This window comes from Capra hircus, chromosome 7 (genome assembly GCF_001704415.2).
Source record: "Capra hircus breed San Clemente chromosome 7, ASM170441v1, whole genome shotgun sequence".
NCBI lineage: Eukaryota > Metazoa > Chordata > Mammalia > Artiodactyla > Bovidae > Capra > Capra hircus.
The window spans coordinates 107,201,735-107,214,957 of NC_030814.1; the positions used below are offsets into that span (position 1 = coordinate 107,201,735).

The window sequence follows — 13,223 nt, forward strand, 5'->3', positions numbered from 1 at the left end:
TTGTATTATTATTCTTATTCTCTCCCGCATCAGTCTGGACTGCTGGACATCTCATTGCTTATTGTTATCAATTCTTCTATGGTCAGGACTTCTCATCCTCACTTTTCTTCTCTGTAAATTGAAGATGTGTTTGACTTCCTCTGGGATTCTTGTAAGATTCAAAAGAAATGAGTGTCCAGGTGAAAATACTTCATAAATGGAAAGGCTGCCTGTAAGACCCACTTCGTCACCTCTCAGAATCCTGACATCCTTCAGATCCAGTTCATCTTCCTCTTTAAAACCAGTTTTTATCCTGCTCCAGAGCAGTTAGAATCTCCTTTGTCAGAACATTAAAGAGACGCATTGCCTGTGCTATGTTGAATATTTTAAGCACATCCTTGCATGCTGCCTTAGAAGTGTCTTGAAAACTAGACTGTAAGCCCTAGGAGACAGGGAGGGGTGCAGCTCAAAGGAAAGACTTCAGGTTTGGGGTGGTCATTCCATTTAAGTAAATAGTGAAAGCCCATAAAAAAAAAAATCTCAGTTTTACACACAAATAGTTGCCTTGAACACCCGCTAGAATATATATTATTAGTGATTCAGTTTGTTTAAGGAGAGTTAAGAATTTAGATCCTCTATGATATTTTTAGCCCTAAACTACTAGAGAGAAGCTGGACATGCTGTTTGAAGAGAAATGAGTTCTGAGTGTGTTAGAACTTGAGCCTGGCCTGTTAGTCACTCCTCTGGGTGATCAGGTGTGTCGTGCTATGTTGGTGTCTTATCACAGTAAACCTTGACCCATGGGTTTCGTGAGTTAAACTTTAGAATCGAAGTGCTCTACTGCCTCCCTGCTAGGAAGAGGGACCCTGTTAGCTCCAGTCTCCACGTGATTCTAGGTGAGCGCTTTGGCTCTGGAGTGAAGTTTTAGGAATGGAAGAGGAGTGTTTAGTAGAAGGCATTTTAGTGGCTCCTTCCGTTCAGAGAGGGGGAGAGTTCTTGCCTCTTGGCCTTGAGAGAAAGCACAGCTTTGCCCAGAGAGATGGAGGGGAGAAAGTGATTATCATTTTTGACAATTCTGTATATGTATTTGATCTGATTAATATTCCTGAGTGAAAGTCGTTTCCGGCTCTTTGCGACCCCACGGACTATAGAGTCCATGGCGTTCTCCAGGCCAGAATACTGGAGTGGGTAGCCTTTCCCTTCTCCAAGAGATCTTCCCAACCCAGGGATTGAACCCAGGTCTCCCACATTGCAGGTGAATTCTTTACCCGCTGAGCCACCAGGGAAGCCCAATACTCCTTACATAAGGAATATTATTCTTATTTTTTCCAAAAGTCCTGTAGTACTCTTAGGCATCCGTTTCCTAGCAAAGTTACCATCAGCAAACCATTTGTACAAGTGAAAATGGATCAAATCAAATTTACTAGTAGAGTCCACTCTCTGCTTATTTTTTCCCCCTTAGGATATTCCATTACAGCAAAATCTTGACCAGTATCTATTTACGGTAGATCCTGTTACAGATGAATCAGAAACTGTGCTTCAGACTTTTTCTACTCTAGTTGTCAAGGAATGACCTTATTAGGTTTTCTTTGTACTGCGTGTGCTCATTGAAAACCAAATAGTAATTTTCTAGTGACAGGATTGACTTCTTTTTATTAGGGATGCCAAATAATAGAGAATTACCACTCACTATATACAAACGTTAATTTTGTCATGAAAATAGCCTTCTACAATAGCTTGAACATTTTTCTTTGGTGAAATGTTATAAAGGTTTATGCCTGAACCCTTTGGACAGCGTTGTCATACTTTTGCTGCCTACTTCTTCAGTTGTTGTGACAGTTTACCAAGAAATCTGACAGTTCCATGTCAGCCATTCATGGACGTTGCCTTTCCTGCTTAGTGTAGAAAATTATATTGTTTGTTAGGAAAGAATTACTAATACATTGTTGATTGTTTAGGGAATATTACTTGTCTTTGTCGCTCTCTTTTAACTTGTATCTATGCATAACCACACAGATAGTGCAAAGAGCGTCTGCTTACCTTTAGTTAGATTCTGCCCGTTGTCGTCTTCGTTCCCTATTTGCTTCGTCATGTCTCGCATACTCTTTCTCTCCTCGCTACCTTTCTCTCTCTCTGAAAGTTCTGTTCTCTGAACCATCTGTGAGGACACTGCACACCTCTCTACCCCAAACACGTACGTCAGTGTGTACCTTCTAAGAGCTAAAGATGTGCAGAATTTTAATAATTATTTTGTAGACTGAGCCTGTGTAAGAATTATATAAATAATGAATTATTTTCAGAGAGTAGGTATTTCTGAACATGAAACATTGTGGGATAATTTTGGAGAAAAGATGAGTAATGTGGCTTTAGGATTGCATTTCTTCCTGTAACATTCATGACCTTGTCCTAGCATCTTCTTTCCTTTTTCATCAGTATTCCTCTTTCCACTGGGTCCTTGCCTTTAGCTTGCAACATGAACAGACATTCTCCTTTCTTTTGTCTTTTCTCACCCTCAAAATAGTGTCCTAGCTCCTTCCTTCCCTTTGCCCTTTCCGCCGCACTTCCCATTTGCTCATTTCCCCATTGTAATCTGTCTTCTGCCTCTTCTACTTTTCTGAAGCTGCCCCCTTAGAGGACACCAAAGATGGACTTGCCAAATTCAGTGGCTTCTTAGTCATCAGTCTTTTTTACTTCCTCCTTCCTAAGACTCTTCTGTTAGCTTCTACTCTCTTCTGATTTTCTTTCCAGCTTTCTGACTTTTCCTCCTGCTTTCCTGTATTAATTCATACAAAAACTATTTGAGTGCCCACTGTAGGTCAGAACATTTTTTGGTTGCTAGGGATACAGCAGTGAACAAGACAGATTGAAACTCTGCTCTCATGGAGAGAGATCAATAATTTTTAAAACTAATTTTAAGTTATAATAAATGCTAAGAAAAAATGTAAAGTGATGTGATACTGAATGATTTATAGTAGCAGTTTTAGATATGATAGTAGCAGCTCTGTCTTAATTTGGGCTGAATGACAGGAGGTTATGAGTCAGCTGAAAGTTTCAGAAGAGAACATTCCAGTTAGAACTACCACCAGAAAGTTTCTGAGGCAAGAACCTACTGAGCTTGCGTGAAGGACAGAAAGGAGGGACAGTATGGGCAGAGAGTGGCAGGCAGTCAGCTTGTACGAGAGCTGGGCAAGCGAGGGTCAGATCAAGTGCAGGATTTGAAGGAAAAACATCACATGATCTAACATTTTTTAAAGGCCATTCTGATGCTGGATGGAGGGTGTCTGGGATTGGTCTGGGCCTGAATGGATGCAGTTCGGGCCTTTGCAGTGGTCTAGGCTGGAACTGTTTGTGGTAGTGCAGATGGAGAAGAGGTGAATTCTGGATAGCTTCTGAAGGCAGAGGTGACAGAGGGTGGTGATGGACTAAATGGAAGGAGTTGAAAGGAATTCCAAGTTTTTTGGCTTGAGAAATGTTCTTTGCACACTTTTAAAATATTCATATTCCCTAGTTTTTTCCACTCAGTTTTCTTTTCCAGGGTTAATGCCATTGCTTCTTGCATGCATCTGTCACCTATAATAGATTCTTCACCTCTCTACCCAGGGTCAAATGCAGCTGTGGACTGCGCATTTCCACTTTGATTCCCTCGTTATCCAAAAAGGACTCTCTGCTTTCCTTGCCAGTCTTATATTTCTTCAGAGTATTTTCCCTTGTCCAGTCAACCAAAGCAGGAGCTTGGGAATCATCCACCCCTTCTCTTCGTTTCCATCTTTTTGTTTTGGCTGTGTCCTGCAGCATGTGAGATCTTAGTTCCGCAACCAGCGATGGGACCCATGCATTGGGAGCACGGAGTCTTGACCACTGTATCATCAGGGTGGTCCCCGTGTCCATCTTTAAGTTGGCCATTTGTTCACCCAACATTGAACTCCTGCTGGGAACCAGGAATTGTGGTGCCAGACCTATGTCATGTAGTCATCGCAGAGCCCTGTTGAAGGCTGTAAAACCTATGGGAATACTAGGAAAGGGATGCCCCTTGGCTGAAGTTTGCAAAGTGTTACAGACTTTTAAAGTGGGTCTTAATATTTTGCCAGATGTTTTCCCAAAGGGTGTTACATGAAGCACTAATTTCATGGGCTATTAAAAGAGTTCTAGAGTTGCACAGATTTGGGTGATACTGGAATAAACAAATTTAAACAGTTTCCTTTATTTAGGAGGTTTCCAAACATTTAATAGCCTAATAAGCAGGTGGGCTTGCGCTCATAAGAGCAGGGAACATCTAATAGGATTTTTATCCTTTTGGAAAACTAAGCAAAAGCACAAAACTGTGACTGACTAATTCTTTGAATTTAAGACTTTAAGTGCCAGAGACTGGAAGATAAAACTGGAAAGCTAGGAGTCGTATCACCAAAAGCTTTATGGTTGATACTAGGTGTTTGGACTAAATAATTTTGAAACATTGTGAACCTCCCTGACAGATTTTTGTTGACATTTTAAGCTTATCAGAATTACAATGCATTTGTCGTGTTGATCAATAGTATACTAAATTACCATAACTCAGTTTAAATGAAATATGTGAACCAAGAACATTTATGTAACACATGAAGTACTACGTACGTTTAATGTGAATCAGCTGTTTTAAAAAGAGAAAAGGGCAAAAATGCTATTTATAGTGGCAGAGGATATAACTTCCAGAGAATCATAAATGTTAACATTTTAAAATAAAATGATTACATCACTTTTTAAAAATGTCTAGTGGAATCTGAAAACTTCAGTGGTGTGCCTTTGTCAGCCACTTAAAGAATGCTTTTCTATAACAGAAATTTTATTTTTCCATTAATTGATTTTTCTTGGCTGCACTGGGTCTTTTTTGCCGCACGTGGGCTTTCTCTGTGGTGCGCAGGCTCCCCCTCTGCGGTGGCTTTGCCGTGGAGCACAGGCCAGGGTGAGCAGGCTCAGTGGTCATGGTGCCTGGGCCCAGGTGCTCTGAGACGTGTGGGATCTTCCCGGACAAGGGATCAAACCTGTGTCCCCTGCATTGGCAGGTGGGTTCTTAACCACTGGACCACCGAGGAAGTCCCAGACATTTTTTCTCTTGACACTTGCGCTTCTTTTTTCTTTTCTTTTTCTTTATTGAAGTATAGTTGGTTTCCAGTGTTGTGCTAGTTTCAGACACACAGCAGAGTGATTCAGCCATGCACACACAGACATCTGTTTCTTCTCAGATTCTTTTTTCCTTATAGGTTATTAAAACTATGCAGTGAATTCCCTTTCTGCTCTTATTAAAGTCAATTTATAGGGAATTCCCTGGTGGTCTAGTGATTGGGACTCTGCTGTTTCACTTCAGAGGACCCAGGTTCAATCCCTGGTAGAGGAAAAAATCCCACAAACCCTATGGTGTGGCCAAAAAAAAAGTTGATTGATACAAAAGAATATATGTAACATTCATAAGATTCTCTGTTTTGTATATATTTGATATGTTAATAAGTTATTATAGTAAATTAGCATACAACAAACAACATGCATTATAAATTTTTATAAATAACATGCAAAAAAGTACAGGTTTATTATACTTACCTGGCAGGGGCGCTAATGGCGATCACCAAGGTGGTTTTCCCAGGTCAGTCCTTTACACTCCACATGTGCTGAGTCCTGCGATTCCCCAGACGTGGAAAGTTCGCCTGCATAATTTGTGGTAGTAAGTAGTGTTCATGTTTTCCCCTGAAGGAAAAAAAAAGTAAAGGTTTATTAGACTTGCCTCTCAGTGAGATGGAGGAGGCTTTTCCACCTAAATTTGTTCACATAACTGTGGCTGAATATTACTTATTGACAAAATGACAGTTTTTAATTCTCTTCCTATTTTTTTGTCTTTACAAATTTAAGTTCCAGAAATCCTTGTTTGCCTAAGCATAAAAGAAAAGAAATTTAATTTTAGTAATGTTCAAGTTTTTGAAATTTGAGTTGTATGCCTGAAATCACATAGTGATATGTATCATCCAAAATTAATTTGTTAATTAGACGACAGCTTGGTCAGGTACACTGTCAGTTTTAATGAAAGCAGAAAATTAGAGACCATCTGACTTGTAAAAGGATAATCTCATCATCAGTCATTCAGTTTCTCACTAAGAAATGTAACAGAGGCTTTACCAAATCTTATCAATTGATTGCCTGTTATACCTGTTATTCTTTCATCTAGAAGGACTTGTATAACCTGATATACTCAGAATTGATTGGGAAAATAAAAACATTATTCACTTCAGTGCACCTTTGCCAGTAGTTTCTGATAAATACTTTTATCCACTTCAGGTAGGTTTCCATCAAAACCTTAGAACTGTGAGTGCAGCTCGCTTAGCTTGCACAGTGTCTACCAGGTAACCCAGTTGGCAAAATCAGTCTCGTTGTCCAGTTAGTCAGCGTTCTGTCAGGAAAGGTTTGACTTCGCTTTTCAAATGCACACAATACCGTGCATCCCATGAGTGCCGTCTCACTTCTGAACTCTGAGGGAGAGAGTTGAGCAGTGCGGAGCCTTGCCGTGAGTTGTGTCCCAGCAGCAGCTGTGCATTGCCTGTGTCTTACTCACATTAAGCATTCCTTAGAAGCGCTGTATGTTATTGGTGAGTTGAGGATGGAAGAATGACGTTTCTATGATGAAAAATATCAGCACTCTGGCTGCCCACTCTGCCCAGTCTAATTCAGAGCGTCCCAACTCACAGGCTAAACTTTGGCAAGTTACGTACTCAAGGCCCTTAAGTTAGTGAAGAACGACCGTGCCTAGCAGAGCAGTGTAAGACACTGTGGTATTCGGTGAACTTTGGAGCACTATCCGTGTTGCTGGCCTGGTGGAGCAGCCTGTCATTGAGGGATTCACAGCAATTGGCACCATGGATATGAAGCCCATATGCAGCACTCCAAGATCCCTAAAATGCTTTGAATGCAGGTCTTTTAAAATAGCCTGATTTCTCTAGATGTCTTCACATGTATGCCCTTCCTTAGTGCCATAATGCCTGACACTCGCTCACCATTCAGAACTCTGCTCACGTGTCATCTCCTCTAGGACATCTTCTCTGAGTCCTTTCTCTAGCCGGGATGGGTACTTAACCTCTGCCAGAGCAACCTCACTGTACTTTAATTAGCGTGCTTGCTGCTCTCCATTAGACTGTGAGCAACCTGAGAGCAAGACCAATAACGTAGCACATACCTGCTACATATTCGGCAGGCAGCAGGCATTTGCTGAATAAATGTTAATGGTATTGTGGAAGGAGCTGTGAATTAGAAGTCAGAAGCTGTATGTTTTTAGGCTGGAGTCATTTCAGAGGTGGACTTAACAGGTGGCAGTAGACCCTGATTTACACTGCCACGTTCCTTGTGGCCTTGTTCCCAATAGCCGAGAAGTGGAAGCAATCTTAAGCTTCCATCAGCAGATGAATGGATGAAGATAATGTGATGTATACATACAGTGGACTATTATTCAGCCTTAAAAAAAAAGGGGAATCTTGTCATATGTTGAAACGGATGAATCTTAGGGACATTGTGCTAAATGAAATAAACCAATTTCTGGAAGACAAACACTGCCTGATTCCATTTATCTGAGATATCTAAAATAGTTGAACTCTTAGAAAGCATAAAATGGTAGTTGCCAGGGGCGGGAGGGAAGGGGAGAAGTATTTAATGGATGTACAGTTTCCGTTTTGCAAGATCAAGCGCGCTAGAGATTTGTTACATAGCAGTGTGCACACAGTTAACACTGTACTGTGCACATTAAAGAGCTCAAGATGGAAACTTCTATGATAAGGGTTTTTGACCACCTTTTTTTTTTTAAAGTATAGTTGAATTGCAGTCTTGTGTTACTTGTTGCTGTATAGCAAGGTGACTCAGTTTTACATATACACTTTTTCATATTCTTTTGCATTATGGTTTATCGTAGGATATAGAATGCAGCTACCTGTGCTGTACAGCAGGACCCTGTTTATGCATGCTATGTGTTACCAGTTTGCATCTGCTAATCCCAAACTCCCAGTCCAGCCCGCTCCCATTCCTCACTACCTTGGGAACCACCAGTCTATTGACTGTGTCCCTGATTCTATTTTCATTTCATAGATAGGTTCATTTGTGACCACAGTATTTAAAAAGTTATCTACAAGACAAAAACTATAATTTTCCAAGTCATATGCCTGGAAAATTTTTAGCAGTTATAAGGGTTTTATGTATTTATTTATTGACCACGCCATGTGCCACGTGGGGTCTTAGCTCTTTGGCCAGGGATGAACCTGAGCCTCCTGCATTGGGCGTGTGGAGTCCTAACCACCGGACAGGCAGGTGGCCTGGATCCCGCAGCTCCAGCCAAGAGCCGTCACACCACAACGAAGACCTGGTGCAGCCGAGAGAAAGAATAAGGCTTGTCAATGGTGCTAGAAAGACCAGAGTCATTTTAAAGTGTTATAAACACTAACAAAGAAAGATATGATAGATGCTATGATTTTCCACCTAAATATAGTACAAGGAAGAACCTCATATGTATGTATCTCTAGTCCTATATAGTATCTTTATTACCATATATGAATAAAGTCTGTTAATCTAAACAAAAATAAAGGTTGATGCTGCTAATGAGCACAATGCATACAGGTGAGATAAAGCTGTTTATGGGCCAGGAGTCAAAAAACCTGCATGCAGTGAATATTTTGGCCTAAAGTAATGTTGTGATTTTAGGCATGGCACTTACAGCTAATGCTGTAAAGAACAGTATTGCATAGGAACCTAGAATGTTAGGTCCATGAATCGAGGTAAAATTGGACATGGTCAAGCAGGAGATGGCAAGAATGAACATCAGCATTTTAGGAATCAGTGAACTAAAATGGACTAGAACAGACAAATTTAACTCAGGGGGCCAGTATATCTACTACTGTGGGCAGGAATCCCTTAGAAGAAATGGAGTAGTCCTCATAGTCAACAAAAGAGTCCAAAATGCAGTAGTTGGGTGCAATCTCAAAAACAACAAAATAATCTTGGTTTGTTTGCAAGGCAAACCATTCAACGTCACAGTTATCCATGCCCCAACCACTAATGCCAAAGAAGCTGAAGTTGAAAGGGTTCTGTGAAGACCTATTAGACCTTATAGAGCTATAAGACCTATAGACCTTATCAGTTCAGTTCAGTTCAGTCGCTCAGTTGTGTCCGACTCTTTGTGACCCCATGGATCACAGCACGCCAGGCCTCCCTGTCCATCACCAACTCCTGGAGTTCACTCAAACTCACATCATCGAGTCGGTGATGCCATCCAGCCATCTCATCCTCTGTCATCCCCTTCTCCTCCTGCCCCCAATCCCTCGGAGTTTCAGCTTTAGCATCACTCCTTTCAAAGAACACCCAGGACTGATCTCCTTTAGGATGGACTCGTTGGATCTCCTTGCAGTCCAAGGGACTCTCAAGAGTCTTCTCCAACACCACAGTTCACAAAGCATCAGTTCTTTGGCACTCAGCCTTCTTCACAGTCCAACTCTCACATCCATACATGACCACTGGAAAAACCGTAGCCTTTACTAGACAGACCTTTGTTGGCAAAGTTATGTCTCTGCTGTTGAATATGCTCTCTATAGACCTTACAGAACACCCCCAAAAGACATCCTTTTCATCATAGGAGATTAGAATGCAAAAGTAGGAAGTCAAGAGTTACCTGAAGTAACAGGCAAGTTTGGCCTTGGAGTGCAAAATGGAGCAGGTCAAAGGCAAACAGAGTTTTGCCAAGAGAATGCACTGGTCATAGGAAACACCTTCCAACAACACAAGAGACAGCTCTATTCATGGACATCACCCAGTGGTCAGTACTGAAATCAGATTGATTATATTATTTGCAGCCAGAGATGGAGAAGCTCTATACAGTCAGCAAAAACAAGACTTGAAGCTGACTGTAGCTCAGATCATGAACTTCTTACTGCCAAATTCAGACTTAAATTGAAGAAAGTAGGGAAAACCAGTAGGCCATTCAGGTATGAGCTAAATGAAATCCCTTATGATTATTTAGTGGAAGTGACAAATAGATTCAAGAGATTAGATCTGATAGAGTGCCTGAAGAACTATGGACAGAGGTAAGTAACACTGTACAGGAGGCGGTGACTGAAACCATCCCAAAGAAAAGTGCAAGAAGGCAAAATGGTTGTCTGAGAAGGCCTTACAAGTAGCTGAGAAAAGAAGAGAGGAGAAAGAAGTTATACACAACTGCATGTAGAGTTCCAGAGAACAGAAAGGCGAGATAAGAAAGCCTTATGTGAACAGTGAGCCTTATGTGAACAGTGCAGAGAAATAGAGGAAAACAATAGAACGAGAAAGACTAGAGATCACGTCGAGAAAGTGGGAGATGCCGAAGGAACGTACCATGCAAGGATGGGCTCGGCAAAGGACAGAAGTGGCAGAGACCTAACAGAAGCAGAAGAGATTAAGGTGGCAAGAATACACAGAAGAACTGTGCAAAAAAGGTCTTAAGGAGCTGGATAACCATGATGGTGTGGTCGCTCAACTAGCGCTGGACGTCCGGGAGTGTTAAGTTAAGTAGGCCTTAGGTAGCATTACTGTACAAACAAAGGCAGCAGAGGTGATGGAATTCCAGCTGAGCTATTTCAGTTCCTAAAAGGCCTTCTCAGACAACCATTTTGCCTTCTTGCACTTTCTTTGGGATGGTTAAAGTGCTACACTCAACATGAACAGCAAATTTGGAAAACTCAAGCAGTGGCCACAGGACTGGAAAAGGTTAGTTTTCATTCCAGTCCCAAAGAAGGGCAATGCCAAAGAATGTTCAAGCTACCATACAATTGTGCTAATTTCACATGCCAGCAAGGTAAGGCTCAAAATCCTTCAAGCTAGGTTTCAGCAGTACATGAACTGAGAAATTCCAGATGTACAAGCTGGATTTAGAAAAGGCAGAGGAACCAGAGATGAAATTGCCAACATCTGTTGGATCATAGAAAAAGCAAAGGAATTCCAGAAAAACATCTACTTCTGCTTCATTGACTTTGCTAAAGCATTTAACTATGTGGGTCAAAACAAACTGTGGGAAATTCTTAAAGAGATGGGAATACCAGACCACGTTACCTGTCTCCTGAGAAACCTGTATGCGGATCAAGAAGCAGCAATTAGAACTGGACAAAGAACAGCAGGCTGGTTCAAAATTGAGAAAGGAGTTCATCAAGTATGTATATTGTCACCCTGCTTATTTAACTTCTGTGCAGAGTATATCATGCAAAATCTGGGCTGAATGAATTACAAGCTGGAATCAAGATTTCCAGGAGAAATATCAGCAACCTCAGATATGCAGATGATAGCAATATAATGCAGAAAGTAAAGAGGAATGAAAGAGCCTCTTGATGAAGAGAAAGAGGAGAGTGAAAAAGCTGACTTAAAACTCAGCATTCAAATATCATGGCAGCTGGTCCCATCACTGCATGGTAAATAGATGGGGAAAAAGTGGAAACAGTGACAGATTTTCTTTTCTTGGATTCCAAAATCATTGCGGACACTGACTGCAGCCATGAAATTAAAAAAAACAACACCACTTGTTCCATGGAAGGAAAGCTATGACAAACTAGACAGAATATTAAAAAGCAGAGACATCACTTTGCCAATGGAAGTCGGTATAGTCAAAGGTATGAGTTTTTCAGCAGTCTTGTGGATGTGAGAGTTGGACCATGAGAATTATAAGCTCCAAAGCAGCGATAATTGTGGTCCTGGTAAAGACTCCTGAGAGGCTCCTGCACAGCGAGGAGATCAAACCAGTCAGTCCTAAAGGAAATCAGTCTTCAGTAGTCACTGGACAGACTGATGCTGAAGCTTCAATGCTTTGGCCACCTGATGCAAAGAGCCGACTTACTGAGAAAGACCCTGATGCTGGGAAAGATTGAGGGCAGGAGGAGAAGGGAGAGACAGAGAAGTGAGATGGTCGGATGGCATCGCTGACTCAATGGACAGGCGTTTGAGCAAACTGCAGGAGTCAGTGAAGGACAGGGGCGCGTGGTGTGCTGCAGCCCATGGAGTGGCAAAGAGTCAGAGATGACTTAGCAACTGCACAACAGCAAACTGTGATTTTAGGCATGGGGCTTACTTTCTGCTCCAGCTTTTTTACCTTTCAAAGGTATTCAGGAAATGCTCTAAGAGACCAAACTTGTAAACTGAGTAGAAAAATTTTACCTCCAAAGGAGGGAAACTAGTCGAGCACAGTCTAGGCTCCGAGGCATGGATGTGAGTGGTTCAGGGGAGGAAAACTTGGATGAGCTTTTCAAAACCAGAAGACCACAAACCATCTTCTCCCTCATTGGGAAAGCAGAGTCTCTGAGTGTTGCTGATTGGCTAATGATACCAGGGCCTTTCCACTATGGAAGCCAGACGCTGGAAGCCGGAAGCCATAGGCTGGCTGGAGATGGTCTGCTAGGTAAGGGGCCTCTGTCTTGGGACTGCGCCCTCAGCCACCTCTGCTGCTTATACATAAGGTGCCTGCTTTGGCATCATGGCGTCCAATCAGGTCTGCTCTGATACAGGTGACCTAGCTGGTCATGTCAAGAGAATTTTGGAAGAACCGGACTCTTTTAGACTTACTGTCATTTAGTCCTTGTAGGAGTCTCATAGGGTAGATATTATATCCAGTTTCACGTGTCAGGAAACTTAAGACTCACAGATGAACTTGCCAAGATTGCCAGCTCAGTGGCAGGACCAGAACTTCGGACCAAATTCCAGCACCAAACTCTGCATCCTTCTGCTGTGCCTTTTGGCCTCTGCAGATGAGATCCTGTGTGAGAAAGAGTTCCATAAAAATTAGATGTTTTTTAGAAACAAATTGGTTAATATGTGATTTAGTGTAGAACAATGATTTTTCAAAGATACTCTGTGGCGGAGGGTCATGTATATCAGAATTACAGTGGTCCCTACCTAACTGCACTTTTGCTTTCGACTGAGTTACCCGAGGTCAACTATTGTCTGAAAATATTAAATGGAAAATTCTAGAAATAAGTCATAAGTGTTCAGTCATGTGCCATTCTGAGCAGTGTGTGAAACCTTGTGCTTCTCGCTCTGTCTGCCTGGAGGCCTGAATCATCCCTCTGCCTCACATACCTACGCTGTGTATAGACACACCCTGCAGTCACTTAGCCGTCTGGGTTGTCAGACTGATGGTCCTGGTATTTAAATGCATGTGTTCATCTAACACTCATTTTACTTAACAATGGTCCCGAAACAGAAGAGTAGTGATGCAGGAAATCCAGAGCTGCCGA

General features: G+C 41.8%; 1 protein-coding gene across 1 annotated transcript in view; it reads left to right on the forward strand.

Annotated features, from left to right (window-relative positions):
• Positions 1 to 13,223, forward strand: part of MAML1 (mastermind like transcriptional coactivator 1) — a 61,617-nt gene that overhangs the window by 1,500 nt on the left and 46,894 nt on the right. The gene's annotated exons all lie outside the window — the stretch shown is intronic.